The sequence below is a fragment of the Thamnophis elegans genome, chromosome 8 (assembly GCF_009769535.1).
Source record: "Thamnophis elegans isolate rThaEle1 chromosome 8, rThaEle1.pri, whole genome shotgun sequence".
NCBI lineage: Eukaryota > Metazoa > Chordata > Lepidosauria > Squamata > Colubridae > Thamnophis > Thamnophis elegans.
Window position 1 is genome coordinate 44908578 of NC_045548.1, and position 16702 is coordinate 44925279.

General features: G+C 34.3%; 1 protein-coding gene across 1 annotated transcript in view; it reads left to right on the forward strand.

Moving 5' to 3' along the window:
* The first annotated feature begins 2612 nt into the window (after positions 1–2612).
* The window catches only part of SULF1 (sulfatase 1), an 81020-nt gene continuing 66930 nt past the window's right edge, over positions 2613–16702 (forward strand). Inside the window, exon 1 of the mRNA XM_032222247.1 lies at positions 2613–2757. The gene's annotated coding sequence lies outside the window, so the exon portion shown is untranslated. The remainder of the gene's footprint in view (positions 2758–16702) is intronic.

Sequence of the window (16702 nt, forward strand, 5' to 3'; positions counted from 1 at the left end):
TTAATTCTATTTTAAGAAATTTATTTATTCTGGTTAGGCCAAACTTTCCATGCACTTTGTAATCGTAGGATGCTATGGAATACTATATGACCTCACTAGGATGCACAATTGGTTTTACCTCTTCAAGTGAAAAGCTTCTAGTAGTTAAACAATGCTAAAAAAAGGCCGAAGCTACTTGGGGAAATATTGGTGCTGTAGTTAATTAAATTAAGAGTCTTGAACATGTATCTAATTACATTAAGCCACTCCTTCAGTGTTAAATAACAAGTGGTTATTAAGACATTGGCTTAAGGCTACTACTGTCATTGAATAAATTAGTTTCTTACTGTTTAGACCTCAAGAAATATATTTCAAATGTTCCACTATTATTGGGTTAACATAAAAGTGGAAGTTTTAATTGATCTAAATGAATCCACACTGAGGAAAGTTGGTTTAATGCATGCTTTCAATTTCAGAAGAAACTTATGGAAACCCACAAGAATATTTGCAATAGTATTTATTTCTTTTTCTGTTAGCATGCAACTGAAAGCCAAGCTGTCATATTCTGATAGAACTGCACATATTATGGAAAATGAACTTTTATGAAAATAATATGATGGCCAGTCCCTTGCATTTATCTATTGTTACAATAAAAATCCAAGCGAAACTTTTGGCTCAAAAGTTTAAGTAGACTACAAATTTTGCATTAGTTCAAAGTATTTTGAACTAATGCAACCTCCATTAGTACAACCTGCATTATCAGGTTGTAGAATCTTAAGAGCTGGGCTTCAGTAAGTTGCTTGAAGTAAATCCCAATGTAAGGGTGGGGAAAAGTACTGCCTGAAACTATAGAGCTGCTGTCTATTACTATCAACAGTACAAGGCTAGATAAATTAATGACTTTAGTGAAAAAGAATATCCTTCATTTCACTCCAGATAACAACAGCCATGCTTGATGGAGTCAGAAACAATTGAGGAATAATTGAGGTCTGAGGCCAATATATAACCACAATTAAGCCCAAGTTAACTTCAGTTAAGCCTGAAGTTAGATAGTTACGTGAGTTTTGTCTCATTTCCTGACCTTTCTTGCCACAGTTGTTAAGTGAATCAGTGCAGTTGTTAAATTGCAACACGGCTGTTATATGAATCTGACTTCCCCATTAATTTTGCTTGCCGGAAGGTAGCAAAAGGTAATCACATGGCTCAGGAACTATGTAACAGTCATAAATATGAACCAGTTGCCAAGTCTCTGAATTTTGATCATGTGACCATGAGGATGCTGCAAAGGCTGAAAAAATTCCATGTCACTTTTTTCAGTGCAATTATAACTTTGAATGGTCACTAAATGAATGGTGGTACATCAAGAACTATCTATAATATGCCTAATAAGTGCCTATGAGGCAAAATATGCCTCATAGGAAAAGTGAAAAATTTTAATTGGGCCTGAAAACTTTCTGTATTGCAAGTCCAACACTTTAGTATAATTGGATTCAAAAGGAATAGCTTGGCTTTTTATAATTTTCATGCCCATGAAAGAATTACTTATTTTTGACTGGTCGTTATATGTCTTTAAATACTGACTTTTTTAGTATTTAAAACATTTTGTTGAAAATGCCAATGGAAAACATCAAGCAAATAATTTGTAACTGTATCTTAAGTTTATAAATATAGTGTTTGAAATATGAAAAATGAAATCTTCCTGAAGGGCCAAAATTTTCAACGACAAGAGTCATGTCTTATGCAGTGCTTATAGTTGAGTGTTTAATTGGGGGGGGGGGGGGACTAAAATCTGCCAGAAAGATAAAACAGTGATTGAGATCTTAAATACAAAGAAAGTCTTTGGATGTGTTGGATGCTATCACAGGTATTCTCGTGTTTTCATATTGTGGAGTTGAATTACTATTATAGGACCTGCTTCTTATTTATTTTCATATTTTTGCATAGTAGTTTTACATTATGTCAAAGTTCCACATAAAATCTTATGTAACTCAGCAATAAGAGTATAACCATCCTCTTGGAGCATACATCAGTTCATTAATTTTTAATTGAATAAGAGAAATATAAATACCCATTTTGACATGCAATCTAAATATATGTTGAGGATGCAACGGAATACAATGTACTGCAATTATAATCATATAAGTATAACATTACAGTAATGATCTTCCTTACTTTATATTTAAATTTAAATACTAATGCATTGTAATACTAATTTAGTATCAGAGGTTTTCAATTTGATTGTATAGAATGTGAAGGATGTCTGTTGTTGTGTTATTTTTATAGTTTTCTTATGTATGATGTACACTGAAGATGGCATTTAATTTCATTGTACGAGGTACAATGACAATAAAGTAAAGTAAAGTAAAGTAAATGTGTCTCCCTTCCTAAACAGTGTGCCACAAATGTTGCCACTCAGGAAATTAAGAACGATTTTAAAATTCACCTCTGTTAAAAAAGGTGCAAAACTATTGTTTATAGCTGTCAATAATTGATCTATATTTTGGTTAAGGGACATAAAACGGGGGGAAAAAGGAACAGGGAACTGGCAGAGCTCTACCAGTTCTATCTGTACTAGTGATATTCTTAGTTGAACCACTAATTGTTTTTTTTTTACACTTTAGGCCAAAAAATTTGAAAATCTCTCAAAAATAACAGCATTTTGGCCCTCTTGGCAATGGTTGGGAATTGATCAGATATGATTGCTTCCCATTTGACTGACCATCTATGACTGTGGCTTGTTGGTGGATGTAGAAAATATTTTCCATAGCAGCTGATTTGGTGAGTTGTTTTACACAAACATAGCTTGGACTTCATTTATAGTCAAGTAATTATTCATCTGGAAAATGTTTATTAATTGAGAACACATTTTATGTATCAGTTTATTCAACACACAGAAAAGTATTGCCATTACTAACTACTTCATAGAGAAAATAACTTTAGGCACTTGTGAATGAGAAGTAGGTTTGTTTTAAAAACTCTATAACTTGATAGAACTCTGGTCTACTTTTTTATTTATAAAAAACCTTATCTAACTAGATGTAGCTATAGACTGGCCAATATATTCCAATATATGAATGCTATATTCTGGAAGTTCCTGTACCATGGGGCACTGTGAATAATTAAGCAAATTTGTAACATATGAAACTAAACAAAGTCATTATATGCTGCACAGAATTTAGAGTGGACATGCTAAAAATATTCTTTGGAGTTTTGAAACACAAGTGTAAAGGAGATCCATCGTAAACTCTTGTGGTAAACTGAATTTATTATTGAATGATATCATTTATTTTAATAGAATAGAATAGAATTTGAAATTTCTCAGTATTAATAAAGTGAGAATATTTATTTCTTTACTGAGCTACATGTTATATTCCCCTTTCCCCAAGGTCATATTACCTTGATGCCTTGAAACCAAAGGAAAGACTGGACAAACAAGACTATATTGTATGAATCAGAAAGCTCTCAAATTTTCTTTAGTGTTACACATTTTTTAAAAAATGTTTGGAGATGTCAAGCTAATTCAGATCAAGATTTTTGTGATGAATTAGCTTCATTCCTAGGTCATTAAAACTGTGCTTAGCACTTCTGAAAAATTGGGCCCATATATTTTTCATGACTGTATACTCTGATTTCTTATATTCAAATCATATATTTTTCCAATATTAGTCTGTGTCATATTTTTAGTTTTGTATAGAATTTGATTTTTTATTTTACTTCTGATACAATATTTTTAACATCCAAATATTATGGTGCTTCTGAAGCTACTAAAACATCTGGGCCATATTGTTTTGATAGTATATGTTTTAATTGTATAGAGTGCCAAGCAATGGTTCAAAGAGATTATATTTAAAATGTAATGTCTCAAGATTCTTAAAATAGCTCTTACTAAATAATTAATTCAAGGTACTAAACCTTTGCTTGGCCCAAGACTTCCAAATAAAACATTTTCACTTCTTCTGTCTTCAAATTAGGATTATTCCATAATGTCATTATCTCATGTGAATGTGGGTGAAAGATTAACTGCACCGCAAATAATGTCTAAATATATTTAATAGCCACCAAATCTGGGAGAATGAGACTTTTCTTCTGAAATCTGATTCACAAACTTTCCAGAACTTGAAAGGAGTCACACATTGGTTTTTTAAATGAGCCCAAATGAAGCAATATGCCTTCATTCCATTATAAAAGACCATTGATAAACCTAAATTAGCTACCATCATCATAAGGCAATTTAGCCAAAGTAAATTGAGAGACCTTGTCCTGCTATAAACCTTTTCTCAATAGTTTAGATATTTAAATGAAATTAACATCAATATTCCTCTGAAGGTGTACATCACTCTAAATGCTATATACAATTTGTTTACATTAATCTTACTCCAGAGGCTCAAAGGTAATTTTAACTGATTTATATCCAATACAATCATATCTATGCATTTAGATATAATTCAGTATATTTTAGGATATAAAAGGAAATCCATTCCAAGCATTTTATACAGTTCAAATTGTAAAATCCAACTTTTGACATTGATTTGTTGGTTTGTTGGTTTTTTAATCTTAGAGGAAGCAGATTAGGCCTTTTTCCAAATAATCGTATGCCTTGGATTTAAGCCACATTGCACAATTTAGTATAGATATTAAATATCAAAATTCTCAAAATGTCTTGTATCGAAAGCATGTATTTAGGGCCCACTACAACAGCACATTGATGATATCCTGTTATTGTCTAATTTTAAAAAGCCAACGGTTCTAGAAACAGATTAAAGAGGACAATGGGAAACTCTAATGAGTTGATTAATAGGCATAAAAAACAAATACATTTGTGATCACTCTAGTGCAGGGATGTCAAATTCACAGCATCATTACATGATATATCGGGATTTCCCCCCCCCCTTCACTAAACCAGGTGTGGGCATCGCCAACATATGAGGCATCCAGCCCAAAGGCTGGGAGTTTGACAGCCTTGCTCTAATAGTAGGATAAAAATGCCAAATTGTAATCAAATATATAAAATGTGTGATAGAAAGCAAAATCTTTCTAGAACACCTAGAAACTTATTACCAGAAGTTTTTTTCTGTCCTGCACATCCAATTTATATTTTTTGCTGCACTTTAATGGAGAACTGCTATTGTAACTGAAATGTACTTGAATCAGACTTTTCAAGCAATGTTTTTTAAGAAGGTTCCTTTGTAAATATAGAGCTTTGCAAGGTGATCACATTTTGTTTCCTCCATACATACAATTAGAGGAAGAATATGTTTTGGTCAACCGCATGCTTCAGTTGTCAGTAATATGATCCCAGTGTGGACTGTTGTATTTCAAGCTCTCTAATATAAGTGAAACACAATAGCATCATTTGGATTACAACTACGTATTCAAAACATGGAAAAAAATCTAGAGAATGAAATCCCTTTTCTGGCTTAAATCCAGAATAGAAACAATTTACCACATCAGTATCAAACCAAACAATACAGCACTATAGTGGCAAATTCGAGCTGATTAAGACTTAAGTTCAGAATGCAAACAATGCCATTATTGTAAACCAGGCAAAGAAGATTAAATAGCTATGTACTAATTTCTGCATGGAATATATTGGGAGGAAATTCACTTCCTTTTCAGATTGTTGCATAATCAAAGTTTCCACTGGTCAAATTCTTGTTAATTGATGACAATGAAATAACACAATATTTCTGAGCAAATATACTGCCTAAATTTACCAATTTCTTTACCACTATTGTCAAAATTACTGTTGGTGGTATACATAGAATATAAAGCCAGTTAAACATCCATACTCTGATTAAAATCCCAAACAAGTTGCAAAAAAAAGAAGTATAAAAAAATGTATTAATTTTTAATTTATATAAAAATAAACATTTATTTATAAACAATAAATAAGGCGAGCAAATAGGCAAAAAGAGTAAATGTTTATATATAAACTTAAGAAAATCATAAAATAGTTTGATTCTTAACATTTTACTAAAAACCAGCAAGAAGGGGGTTCCAAAGGACTAGTGTTTCTGTATAAAAGCATTGCCTTCTAGCTTCCCAACCCTTTTGGAAATGAGTGGGACTATAGGTAATTTCTCCATGGATGTTCTAATAAGATGAGATGATTCTATATCACAATTTGCATACCTTTTTCAAAGATTCTGCTATAATTGAAGCTATTTTTATTTTGTGGAACACTAATGGATGGAAGAGATCAAAAGGTCCTTAATTTTCAATGCTACCCTTTCACCTATTGAATTTTCAGTAATTATATGTTAACGGAGAAGACATATTTCATAATATATTAGAGAACAAAGCAAAATATGTAAGTACAATTTATGAAAGGGCAACAACTTGAAACTACAACTTGTGTCCTTCACTATGTGAATTCATTCATGCAGTCTTTTTAATATGCAGATTTAAGAGAAATGCTATAGAAACAATTTCAATCCTTTTTTTTCCTACCATGAAATGTATTTAAGAAAATACAGATTTTCTAGTTTTATTATTGATGGCTAGATATCTTGTTACAAAAGCACTATTTGTGAAAGTTTTTTTATGGCACAGAAATGATTATTCTCAATATTAATTCCAGATTTCGAAGAGCCCTCAAGTAAAATGTTCTTACCACCCTTCCTTTCTAAAGGGCCATTTTAATTTCTACTATCACAGCTGTCTGTTCATTGATACTATAGCTTTACTACTTCTAACTAATGCTATATCAGCCCACTTAACTCCCCATATATTTGAATATGGAAACAAATAAGCGGCAATCTCAAGTATGACACATGATAGAGTCAGGAGACATTGGGAATTAACAAATAGAATGATTGAAGGTTTGTCTATTTTGGCATATTCCCAAGAATGCTACCTCTTCTTGCTCACTTTTAGTTATTATAAGTCTGGGTTTTAGATTAAATTTCATATAGAAGATTGAAAAGATGTATATAGAAATATGTGGGGAACAGAACTAATGAGCAGAGCATGATTGTAATTCTAACCCCTATGCTGCATACTAATATTTTCCCTTTCTCCTTATGATGGGAAGCACATACATATGACCAAACACTTAGAAAAAAATGAAGCAACCAATCTGATTTGGAGGTGTTTTTTTTTTAAGGTAGCCAGACTTTCAGTCACAACAAACCAGTGATGGGTTCCGGATCCCGTTCCAACTGGTATGGTTGGAACGGGCCCGGTGTCGTCCAGATGGATGTGAGCTGTGCGTGCATGTGTCGTACCTGCCTGCGACGCCTCCACAAGCCTCCACGACGCTCCAGCTGCTCGGTGGAGTGTTGGCAAGCACTGTAAGTGCCAGGCGCATGCTCGGAAGCGCTGAAGGCTTCAAAGGACCGGTAAGGAGCTTGGGTGGATGGGTGAGCCCTCCGGAGCACCATACCGGAATGGTACCCAGTGCTCCAGGAAGGCTCCGGTACACCCGTATTGGGGCATACTGCCTGCAACCCACCACTGCAACAAACTATCAGTTTTATAGACTAATTCAGGCAAATAGATATCCTTTAAAATAAGGACTTTTCCTTATTTTAATGAATAGAATAAAAGTATTAGTAGTAATAAGTAGGTAAAGTCTGGTGTACCAATAAAGGAAAATATTTGTAGTTCAGGGTGAAATGAGAAGTCCTTGTTGCTCTCTGACCTTTCATTACCCAAACCAGGTGCTAGTAAATAATCAGTGCTAGTAAACAGTGGGGTTTGCTCTCAGTTTATATTTTAGTGGCTTGCCCAGTCAGTGATGCTGGAGAGGGGTGGTCTTAAAGGTTCTTTGGTTGACCTGTTGTCTTGTTTGGCAGTTCCTTGATTAAGGTATTGTTTACTTAATTGCTGGTATGATGTTAACCTTGGAGTAAGGATTAGACTAGATGAACTAGATGAACTAGACTAGAAGGACTAGATGAACTCATGGGAGTCGCCTGTATGGCAGCACAGTGTCTCCCTCTTTTGTGGCCAAACTTAGAATCCCACAGGGGGCTATTAGACTAGAGTATCAAGTCTAAAATGCTACTTCATTCAAGAATATGAATTAAAACTTCCCCAACAGAAGGCGGATTAGTCTTTTCTGTCTCTAATGAAGGGGAAACAATTACCTTTCTGGATAATTAGTTCTGTTTTTATTATTATTTTTAAAGCAGTCAAAGTTTTTTGTATTCTAAATCATCTCAATAATAAACATTTATTAAATGTTTAGTAATAAACATTCAATTTTTTCATGGCTCTGAATTCATTGATCATCATCATTTCCTTTCACTGACCAAGTGAAAGAGGTTGAAATAATATTTCTATATATAGATATAATGATACCGTTTTTCTGGAACAGTTATGTGGAAAGGATGTAAACCCAAACCAAATGTTTATTTATTTGTTATTAATTCATTCATCACCAGCTTTCCAAACTAACATAAAAGCATTAATTATTAAAAACCATTCACATTAATGCAAATAGTTGATGCAGTGCAACCAAAAAACATAACCATGCCCAATTCTAAGACCAAACTAATTAAAGCACAGCAGAAAGGGATTTAATGGACAGTAACAATACTAATCTTATATTTGCAGTTTTTAGTAATTATAGTACAGAAATAATAACCCATAATATGTCTCCAATGCAATGCCTGGCATAATAAAAATTTATGTAGTTATACAACATTCAGAAACAATACATTAATTATAGGGTCAACATGAATATGAAGGGAGTTAATTGAAGATGCCTTTGACAGGCAGTGCTATTCATTAGCAGCAGAGGTCACACCTTCAGGCGTAGATGTGCAGGTAAATACAGTTGTTCCCAAGTATGACGAGCATAATGTAGCATACATTTAACAAAGCTAGCAATCTGCAGTGTCTATTTGAGAGAAGCAATGGGCCTCCAAGATTGTGTCTAAGGGAATAGAACAAATACCCACTAGACTGCAATCTACATAGCTTCATTTAGTTCTCTCCACACCGCAGACTCAGGAATTTGTGTACCTCTTACTAGACAGTGAGGAATTTTGGACTTGGCTACTGAAGAAGTTGGCTTATTGATTATGCAGTGAAATGAGAATGTTATTTTTTGCTTTAAAAAAATGAACCAACATACTCAGATTAATCAAGAAAGCAAGTAGATGGTCTTCTAAGCAGATTGGGGTTTTCACTAAATTGTGAAGAATGTTTCTATTGTTTTATACCCAGCTTTTTCTGATCTGCAGTAAATTGGTAACTTAATCCTGTATGTATCTACTCAAAACAAATTCCCATTGAGTACAAGGGAGTTTATACCTAAAAAAAAAAAAAATCTTCTGCTTCTACTACTGTTTGCTGGATTCCTCCCTCCTACAGTTCCCTGCCTATTTAAAAAAAGTCTTTCCTAAAACAAAGTTTCCAAGACATTTTGGGGTCTGCAGCAGTGGTGGGATAATTTTTTTTACTACCAGTTCTGTGGACATGGCTTAGTGGATGTGGCAGGGGAAGGATACTGTAAAATGTCCATTCCCTCCCCACTCCAGGGGAAGGTTACTGCAAAATCCCCATTTCCTCCCAATCAGCTGGGACTCGGGAGGCAGAGAATAGATGGAGGCGGGGCCAGTCAGAGGTGGTATTTACCAATTCTCCGAACTACTGAAAATTTCTGCTACCGGTTCTCCAGAACTGGTCAGAACCTGTTGAGTACCACCTCTAGTCTAAGATAGGATGCTTGGAAGACATATGGAGTGTCTACCCATAATATATAGGGGATAAGGTTAAAAAGATTCAAGTATGAAACTGAAGACAATTTAGCAATAAGACGACAAGATCTAATGTTTTTATAGTGGTCTAATTTGAATAATGGCCTTGTTTTTACAACCTTACTCCAGCAACTATTTATTAAGATAATTGTAGAGAAACACTACAATATAAACATTGTTGCCATATGGACTCTTCAGGAACCTTTCCTTTCAACTGGTTGTGCCTACAACACAGCCTTTGGATTCTGAATCCAGGGCTTGGCATTGCAAAAGAGAACCTAATAGAACTTCCTCGGGGAGGGGGAGATGGATTCTCAGGGCTCAGTCTAATTCTTGAAATGATAGGTCTTACAGATTTCAAGTAGAAGATTTATAGCTATATGTTAAAAATGCTTATCCTATATTGTACATCCAACCTGGAACAGGAAGTTGAAGTGTATGATATCTTCTTTTCAACAATCTTCCAGCGTGTAGTTCAATTTAAAAAGAAACACTATAGAAATCAAAACAGACTTGGGAAAAAAGTTTCCTTCCATCTGGTTTGCCTTAACAAAAATGCTTACTCTTAACATAGGTTGCCTGAGATAGTTAGCAAGAATAAGAAAAGAGATGTAAACGAATTACTTAGCATTTAAATTGGATGTAGGCTTTCAAGACATATAAATGTTGGGAACTTTTTTTATAAAGTAAGGAGAAGAATATAAGATTGTAAAAATGGAACAGCCATTTTATCTGTATTATTAGTAATACTTTTTAGAACATCACAGAATGAACATGCTGGTTTTACATGCCATAGTAGGCTTTTTTAAATGGCAGAAGGGTTTGGGAATCTTAATACTAGGGTCCAAGGACTCCACATTGAAAGAGTAGCTATTGAAAAGACCCTCTTGATTTCGCCATAATGGTTATGGCACCCACTCTTCTGGGGCTCCAGAAACTCCTTAAACCTACCTCTGTTATCAGTTAATGGGTTTATTGATCTATTGTGGGAGGTGTAGTTTATTATTTTGTTTTTTTTTCATCCAGGCTACTTGAGAGATGCATTTAATTTTATAAAATTGTTTTTATTATCTTTTAGATTTTATAAGTCACCCCATCCCTAATGGAGTTGGTGACTGTAATAAATTTGATAAACTAAAGAATTACCAGAGGGGTGAATTTTCAGAATTAGGGGGAGTTGATTGGATAAAATGTGTGGATATATTTCCATTTATTAAAAAAAAAAGACACTGAAGGCTGAATATCTTTAGCATACTAGATTCATTTTATTAAAATTCTTAATTACTATTCAGTTCTAGATATTTTCAAATTATTTTTTCCAGAAGTGTGAATGAGGAAAGGAGAAGGGGAAAGGACCTAAAAAGGAGAATTCTAGAGAAATGCAAGCCAAGCACACCTATTTATATATGTGTTCAATTTAAATGCATATGACCATCCCCATTTAACTGTTCAAAGTTTCTGTCTTATAAATTGGCATGAGAATACAATTGAAAGTTGAATAGATGAGATGGGACACCTATATACATTCAAGGGATATAAAGGAAGTGTTTTAATAAGTTTGAAACACTGAAGTTTTAAAGTCATGAAAATCCAAAGTTTATATGTTCTGCATTTTACTTAATCCTTTAAAGTCCCATTGTAAAACAACTGTTTCCTGCTCATTGATAGGAACAACCAGGGAGTACATGTTTATAATTTAACACTTTCTTTCTGGAGAATTGAAGAGAAAAAGGATTACAGCTCTTAAAACTCTCAGGGCAAGTTGTTGCACAGCATGATTAAATGGCTATTCTTTTCTTTCCTCCTTTATAAACAAAATGGCATTGGAGAAACCTTTTCAGTTTGTAAGATAATGCATTTCATATAGGAGAACGAAGGGAGGTCCTGTAATCTGATTAAATAAAACTGACCCAAGTCTTGGGAAGAAAAAGAAATTACTTGCCTGAACAAGAACTTAAGCAGCTAAAATGGGCTAATGCTTGTTCTTTCAGTAAAGTGAAAAATTATTCACAAAAACTATTTCTATTTTTTTTCAAGATATAACATTATTATATACATCATTATATGTACTGCAGTATCAGTTTTGTTAACCTTATGACCTTCAGAAACCAGGTATAAACTCTTATGCCTATATATTCATGTATAAATAAATGCATATGTTGACCTAAGATGCTCCTTCCATGCCCAGTAGACATGGCCATCTACAGAACAATGTGATAGAGAAAAAATAGTTCATTGTAAGAGGTACCTATCTGCCTCTCTTACAATTTGAAATGCACCACATATTTGTATTTAAAGACACAATATATGCTAATTATTTCCTATAGGTGGGGAAAAATCAGTTTCATTTTATCTTGTTTCCAAAAATTGATCCGTCCCTTTAAATTCTAATTAATGTACCACACCTTTCTATATTTATCACTATTACATTCATTTGTAACAAAAGCACTAACTTGTATATTCTGAATTTTACTAAGATTTGTTGTAATCATAATTTGTTGTCTCAACCCAAAAATCTGATTTAGGAAGGTCCTTTTATACACAATCTAGGCGTGAACTTTCTATATGGAATGTTATAATTCTTTTAGGATTGTTTTGCCTGTTAAATATGGCCCATTAGCTTTTAACAGTGTGCAGAGGGTGTCATAGTGATATTTGCCAGGATAATAATATACACAATTTATTAATAAAGTACAACACAATGTCGTATTGGTCAAGAGCTCTGGGAAATGTAATTCTGTTGCATCTAGAAATATTGGGTGGGGAAAAGATATTCCATAAGAAGAGAGAATTTGTAGAGTGAACTACTTTCACAAAGTTAATTTTCTCTTCAATGTGTATAAGGCTTTCTGCTAATAAACATTACTGTACATCTTCAATAAGATCTAAGAAGTTTATTAGATTTCAAAAATAACAAACCTGTACACTTGACCAAACATTTATGAAAAATATAGTTTTTAATTCCAGTGATTTTGGACGTGATTGACATTTTTTCCACTAACTGATGTACTATTTCTACAAAACATTTAAAAGTAGCACATTAGTTTAGATTCTGAGATATTGTAAGATTTAACAAAGGTTGGCAAGAAAATGGGGTTTCCCTGTTAATTAAACTGTGGTTCCATCATAGGTTGGGTTGGATATGTTGGATTTGTATATTGGATTTCATTTCAGGGTTATTGCCAGAGCAGAAGCATACAACATTTGCTCTTAGAATGGTTTGGGATTAAATTCTGAATTAAGATATAGTGCTGGCATTACAACCTTTGGCAGGAGTTGGATTGCAGTATTATACAACCAACATAGTGTCATGTTGGATTAGGGGGAGAGCGAGGTTCACATCTTTAGGCATGGAAATTTGCAGAATCACTTTGGGCCAGTCACTCCCCATTCAATTCAAGAGGGATTGAATTTTAAATAATGTTTTGGTGAAGGGAGGGGAGAAGACAGCAGTATTAGATATGTTTGCCACCTTGAGTTATATATTTAAAAAGGTAGATTATAAAATAACAATAATAAATCAAACTACTTAATAATCTTTGCTGAAAAATCTGACACAAAAGTTCACATGCTGGAATCATTATGCATGTATATATGTAAGGAGGTATTTTTTAAAAATCTAAATTAATGGCAAAGGAGTGGTCTATTATACTTTTTGCTGGAAAAAAAGCTTTAATGACATAAAATAAGTTCCTTCTTTAAAGCTTGCAAATCTGCAAAATGTTTAATAGTCTCTAGCAATTTAGTTGGGATGCGGACCAATATTGCCCAATTGGTGTAAGTAAATGTAAAAGGAAAAGGTAGAGATGAGGTCTTCTCTCAGAGCCATAAGTGGATAATGGTGTATCTGAAAAACATCTTCTTATGACAGGAGGTAAACATCAAAGACATTACAGGCATTCTGAAAATCATTAGACAGCTCAATTGCTTCCTTCCTAATCCTGCAATTATTTTTACAGCATCAACAGCTGGGACAAAGAAAAGCAATTGTTCATCTAACAAAACTGTTCATTTACTACCTTCTAGCAGGAAGGCTTGTAAGAGGAAGTTGGTGGTGGAGACAAATATTTGTTACAACTCTTTTCTTACCACAGAATATTTTAGATTGTTGGTATTCTGGGTAAGATGCTATTTTGCTGCCCCCACCCCTTTCACATTACCTTCCATTTTCTTCTTGATTGTTATTGATAATGCAGAAATTGCTGTTGTTGGTTTAAAGTCACATTTCATTAATTTCATTTAGAGCAAATGACATTAAATTCATTCACTTTTATTTAGAACAAATGACTGAAAATGTAACAGAAACAAAGCTTACATATACTGTTTAATTTTCAGTTAATATAAAAGAAGTGGAACAATTTGGAGAAGAAAGAAACAGAAATAGTCAATTCTACCTCCACCACTACCGCCACCTTCAACTGTTCCTCCTGTTAACCAATACTGAGCAACAGCCTAGTTAATGCAACCTGAATTCAAAACTTTGTAAATATGATGCCATACATGAATTGTATGTATTGCATTGCATGCAATTCTTAATCATTTTTTACATTCTCCTTTTTAAATTTATATTGCATTAGATTTCATATATTGTGCTATCCTAGGGTTTCCGTGGCCATGTATTTTTAAACCTTGTAAGCCTGATGGCATAATCTCTCACTAGGATTCTCCTCCTAGGACTCTGGGATAGTGGACAATTCTTGCTGTTCCTTTTGTCCCATTCTATTTTTAATATACTGCTTTAATGTACAATTTTTATCCTTGGTTTCTCCATACCTAATTCAGTCAAATAACACCATCTGTAACCTTATAAAAATATATTTCAAAAGGCCACCATACCCCCCCCCCAAAAAAAATTGTCCAATGGCCTCTACGTTATTTCTTCAGTCTTTAATCTGAGGACTAGTGATGCTTCTGTGGCATATGGTTTTGATATTCCCATGAATGCACACATTTTTCCAGGACAAAACAGTGTACTCTTTTACTAAACAAAAAATAATCAGTCTTTTCCATGCATTTTTATTTTTAAAACTGTGTGAATTAGCTCACAATGATGGTTGGAGCTGCAGTACTTAAAGTGAGTGGATTAATTTCAGTTGGCTGCAAAAATGCTTTCAGTTGTTATTGAGGATCTATAAATAATTTAACTTTTATCAATTACTTTTTTTGTATTTAAAAATTACAAGTGGTTATTCCACTATTTTCAAAGAGGCATTTTATTTTTGTATATCAGGAATTAGGGGTTGTTGCTTCTAATGTAACTTTGCAACCTCTGTAGATGTGTTATCAGTTAAAAAAACAAAGAAAACCCCTCTTCTTTTTAAAATTATGGAATGATAATATCTTCCTTTATTTAATTAGCTAGAAGACTCAAACCATATGATGCTTTTTTCTCTCCAATTGGCTGATGACTAATTAATTTCAGTTAAGTTGAGGAACTGAAGCAGAAGGATAGAGAGATCTTACCTACCAAAGCTTAGAGATAAGTGGGCTTTGACCCCCTGTCTTGTAGTTTAGCTTCAATTTTGTAAACAGCAATGACCTATAATATAGCAGAAAAATAGTGTTTTTTCAATAAAAACATGCTTGGAGTATGGAAGTAACGTCATGGTTAGGAGGAACAGGTACTAAATGAGTCCAGAATCCAAAGCTCTACCAATTTTGCTTCTTATTTAAACTTAACTAAGGCACAGTATCAGTCTTTATTAGCCTTCTCCTATCTAGACTCTCTAGAATTCTTCATGCTCTTTTTATATGCTAATGTATCAAAAGAATAATAGACCTTTAAAATCAACTGTTCATGTTGTTCACTTTCATATTCAAGAGTATTGGCCGTTTCTTGATTTGTCTGCCATACTGGCATTTTGTTCTTTAACAGTCTAGAATTTTATGCTTGTTGCCACTGTTTTACCAGGAGGTCTAATTTGAATTGCTTAGGCAGGAAACCCTACACTTGTGATGGCAGAACTATGGCAAGCGTGCCATAAGTGGCACGCGGAGCCATATCTGCCGGCACTGAGCCGTCAGCTCCAGCGCACTTGTGTTCGCCAGTCAGGTGATTTTTGGCTTTCCGGAGGGCCGGGGGAGGCCATTTTTGCCCTCCCCAGGCTTCAGGAAAGCCTCCAGAACCTGGGGAGGGTGAAAACTGCCTCCCCCATCCCCCCGGAAGACCTACAGAAGCCAGAAACAGATCATTTCCAAACTTCCGGTAAGCCCATTGAGCCCATTTTTCACCCTTCCCAGGCTCCAGAGGCTTTCCTGGAGCCTGGGGAGAGTGAAAACGGCCTCCTCTGGCGGCCGGGGGAAAATACTAAGCTCAGCTTGGGGGCGAGCAGTGCAGTACGCATGGAAGGGAAACGTGTGGGGGGGGTTGTGCACACATGTGCATGTGGGGGGCGCTTTGTATTATTGGTGCCAGCACATGTGCATGCTACTGTGCATGCACGCTCACATTTTTGGCAACCAACAACAAAAACATTAGCCATCACTGCTACTTCAGACAAATGGTTATCCAATATCTTCTTAAAAGCTTCTGGTTTTGGAGCATTCACAACTTCTGGAAGCAAGTTGTTCCACTTATCCACTTCTTGTCTTGTAGCTCCAGCATTGTTCCATAGTACTAAGTGCTGTTACTGGTCTAGATTGTGTGATATGAGAATATATTGTTTATAGAATATATGGAAAAGGGGGGGGCTGGATAGCCTGTGAGTACATGGAACTTCCCAGCTGTAATAAAACCAGGTTTCTGAAATTCAATGAATAAAAAAAAGCCAAAATATTATTTTTCCTGGGGCGTGGTGAGTGAATCTCAAGTTGAACACTCAGGATGTGGAGTACAAAAAGAACGGTGTTAAGACATTAGGCATAATTGTGCAATTAATGTTGTATATTGACTTGTATTGATCACATTATCCATGATGTTTTAAGCTCACAGAAATGTTACTTTTCTCAGAGAATCTGTATCTAAGCTCAGATAATTCTGATATTTTCAGTGGTAAAAAAAAAATAACCCAAGAAAA